Here is a 4,576-nt window from a genome sequence, read left to right on the forward strand (position 1 = left end):
CTTCTATGTGCCTGCTAAATCTATATATGCCTTAGTGCTTGCAGATTTTAGCATAAACTTAATTGTATCTTTATAAACATGCTTTACAGCACCTGGGTGTGCACACCTCTACTGGGTGCAAATGACTCTTGTTTGTTTTTTGGTAAAATAAATGCTTGATGATCAAGATATAAATTGGTAGAAACTAAGAAATGCTTAACAGCCTTGGTGTCTTTCTGGTGTGGGATGATGGAGTAGAGTGACGAGAGATCTGCAGTAACCAGAATGTTCCCCTTCCTCCACTCCAACAGGCACAAAATCTAGGTATGCCCTAGTCTTTTTTACCATAGGCTGCAAGAATTGGTTAATATATTCCCACAAGGTAGCTGACACCGAGCCTATACCCGAAATTATGAGTCTCCCTGGTAGTGTAGTTTCATGTTTGTGTATCTTGGGTAGAAAGTAATACACCAGTATTCTCGGATGTGTAACTGATAAATATTCATATTCAGTTTTAGATATAACTTTTGACATCATACCTCTAACCAGATATTCTAAGAATATTTTTTTTTATATCTCTAGTTGGGTCTCCTGTTATTTTTTTACACATTGTCCCATCATTAAGTTGTCTTAACAATTCTTCTATATTGTATTCTTTATCCATAATGACAATACCACCCTCCTTGTCAGCTGGTTTAATAACAACTTAGGTATTATCTCTCAATTCTATTACGGCCTCTTGTTCTCCTCTATTTAAATCCATCCTATTTTTATTGATTCTTTTTATTCAATCAACTTCTCTCATCACTAGTTCTTCTAATGAATTCAAGGAGTTGGTCTTACAATTTTTATTGAAGAAAGTAGACTTCTTCTTTAATTTAGTGTATCTGTTCCCCTCCATGTATTGTGTATTCTCTTGATACTCCCTTTGTTATATCCATCTTATCTCTGAAATATCTCTTTATACATAATTTTCTGACAAATTTCTTGGTGGAAAAGTGGTCTAAATTAGCTATAGGACAGAACTTAATGCCCCGAGCTAAAACCCTATTCTGCATTGGAGTAAGGGTAATTTTTGAAAGATTATATATTCCTGTAATATCTATATCCTTCATCTTTTTCCTTCTTTGAATCTTTTGTCCCCCTCTTGTTCCTCGCTTTCTATTCTTCTTTTTAAAGGGGAACTTGGGACATTTAGTTTGATTCTCTCTTTTCTTTTTCGGTCTTATTCTAAAAAATCTTTTGATTGTTCCCCTTGGTTTAATGCTTTATATCTGTTTTTAGATAGATATGTCAGATATAGTGTGGATCTAAATAAGGAAAAAGAGGAAGGATATAGATGTGTTTGTATATTGTAAATACTTGCCATATATTGTACTGTTACATTCTAAAGTATCCTTGTCACGGCAAGGGTGCATAATTTAGTATTACATTATGAAATAATATCCTTTAATGCCATTTGTGTAGTAAATGGCACAAACGGATGCTATTGCTGAGGTCAACAGGGGTTACATCTTTTGAAGCTGGGACCCCCACAGAGGTCGGATGACAGAAGGGGAAGTGTGGATGGCATAGCAAGGTTGAAAGGGTTTTACTAATATGGATGTGAAGTAATCAAGACTCTGCAAGGTGTGAGGTTCTACACTTGGGAAAAGTCTGAATGTCTCTTCATCCATTTGGCCTGTACCATTAAGTGCTGAGTAAAACTCTTTGAAATGTAAATGCCATTTTAGCTTTGCTCTAGTATCATACCCAAAGGAAGGACAAAAACATTCATATTTACCCCACAGAATAATAATAAAGCCTAATTTTTATTATATTTGGAATGGGACAAGCCCAATCTTTTAATTAAGCCTAAACATGAGTTGCACAACTTAAACCGTGTGGCAGGAATTGTGATGTCTGTCCTATTGGATCGCAGGTGGGGCGTGCAACATGTCTATGGAATGGGAAAACAATAACAAATTCATAGAGGCAATTATTATTTCTGTGGCAGGTACAGTAGAGGAGATAAAACCAAAAAGTTTATATTTGGCTTGCTGTTTCTGGAACAAAGGAGGTGGTCACTTGGAATCACTATAGGTACGCCCCTGGGTGGGGTGTGATAATTCCACAGGGTATATCTCCTGAAGGGTGGAGTGTACTTGCTTGGGGCCAAGATCTAATTTTGAGTGAGTCACCATCATCCTTCCTTGCCAGAGACCCCCTGGACAGAAGTTACATAGAAACATAGAAACATAGAATGTGACGGCAGATAAGAACCATTCGGCCCATCTAGTCTGCCCAGTTTTCTAAATACTTTCATTAGTCCCTGGCCTTATCTTATAGTTAGGATAGCCTTATGCCTATCCCACGCATGCTTAAATGCTTATCCTTTACTGTGTTAACCTCTACCACTTCAGCTGGAGGGCTATTCCATGCATCCACTACCCTCTCAGTAAAGTAATACTTCCTGATATTATTTTTAAACCTTTGTCCCTCTAATTTAAGACTATGTCCTCTTGTTGTGGTAGTTTTTCTTCTTATAAATATAGTCTCCTCCTTTACTGTGTTGATTCCTGTGACGAAACCAATCTCGCCACATTGTATTGGAGGAGCCTGGTTGCCCGCCTGCTGCCTCTGGACTATGGACCGGCAGCTAAAGGGTTAATTTTACTGTGCAGAAGGATTTATTTCTCCCTTTCTGCACAGCAGTTCGGTAGATTCCATCTACCGAACAAACAGCCGTTCACCAACATCCCCAGAGCCGTGGGAAGCCGGCCGGCGTTGTTAATTGGCCACCCAGAAGCTGGAGTGTGCTGCCAATTTACCTCCCTGAAGCTGCGGTTAACCGCAGCTTAATTGCTTGTTAGCTGTGTGGCCGCTGTTACACTTTGCGGCCGCTAGGTGGCGGTGTTCTGGAGCTCCCCGGGCAGCCAGCGCTTTTCTGCACGGCTTTCATGCACCAAAATCGGACACTTTTACGTGCAGGCACCGCTGAACCTCCAGCCCCTGGTTCTCATTCGTATGGATTTGGTGAATGCAGGGAAATTCGGTAGTTTGTTTTATGTGAACTGTAGTAACCCAGATAGCCTGCCATGGAGCCTGTTCGTATAATTAAAGACTTTGGCTCCATGGCAATTAAAATGTATTTGTGTGGTCTGGGTGCCATTCTCCTAATAATGTGCACCCAGACCTGAGCTATCTGGGGATATGTTACGTGTCTGTGTTTTGTGTATAAAATGTGTCTGTATGTATTTTAAAGTGATAGTCTGTTTCTGTGTCACCATGTGCATAATGGAGTCTGGCCTTTGTCCTAGGAGATAATTGAATTACTTCATTAATTATCTCCAGGGCAGAGAGGAGGAAACCAAGATGCATGGTGGGAAAGTATTGTGGCTGTGTGTACGAAAATGATACATGTCTGTCTGCTGTTTCAGTCTTCCATCTGGCCCCCTAGGGGAGTGTCCACCAGGTGGGAGACCTGCATAAATACAGGGGCAGGTAGCCCTGAATAAACAGACCACTGCTTGACCCTCAACACGGAGCCTTGTCTCGTTCTTGGGGGGATTCACTGTATGCTGATAGGGACTGACTGCCAGGAGTGTAAGCCGCTTGGGAGCTTTTCCTGTTCGTCTGCTAGCAGCAATTCGTGAGGTTCCAGTTCGGGAGTTTGGAGTGCTACCTTATTCCCTTGTATGCAGTTCGGGAGTTTGATGTATTCACCTATACCTCTCTTTCCCCAGAGAGTGAAGCAGGAACAGAAACAAGTATTCAAGGGAGTATCAAGAGCAGATTTTCAATAGTGATTATTCAAGGGAGTATCAAGAGCAGATTTTCAGGCCAGAGGCACACCCCTGGACCTGATGGAAAACAGGGACAAAAGGAACATAAACCAATAAAAACATAGTTTTACATTCAGTCACCCCCCTTTGATGTACACAATTCCTCCCCTCTCTCTGTGATATAATTAACAAAGACAATGGACTAACTCAATTAACTCTAAGCAGAAAAAATATATATTTTTACAAGCCCCAAAAAGTACCCCAAAATACAACATCTCCTCAGATCCCCTGATAGCCCCGATCTGGGTGAACAGCATATCCAAAAATCACCTAGATCGGTTCAGGGGTTCAGGAATTTCCTGGAAGTCTTATTTTTGCCCCACCATGCACATGGTCCCATGCCCAAAACAGTTCCATACACTCGACGACAAAACACTGCTGGACAATTTAAGATGGCCGCCGCCACATGTTTGAATCTGTTCCAGTTAAAAGTCCAAGGGGCAGAAACAGCACTTTTGAACATGGGTTATCAAAGGGCCCATAGTCCCAGGGTAAGAGTCTGGCAAGCAGGCCTCTCCAAAAAACAGTGGCGAGGTCACTTTTGCCACAGTTGACAACCTGGGTACCTCTTTCAGTAACCAGGGGTCTGACCTATTGTGACAAACTCCCCTTTTCAAGTGAGTTTGCCACGAGTTCTTGGAGGGGACTACTTGCCAGCCTTTTACCCTGTGACTATGGCCCCTGCAACAGAATTGGTTAATATACTTTAAACAGGTTCTGTTTGTGCAATTGGGACTATGTTGTTCATTTACCGAACAACCGCATGAACAGAG

This window comes from Pelobates fuscus, chromosome 6 (genome assembly GCF_036172605.1).
Source record: "Pelobates fuscus isolate aPelFus1 chromosome 6, aPelFus1.pri, whole genome shotgun sequence".
Lineage (NCBI taxonomy): Eukaryota > Metazoa > Chordata > Amphibia > Anura > Pelobatidae > Pelobates > Pelobates fuscus.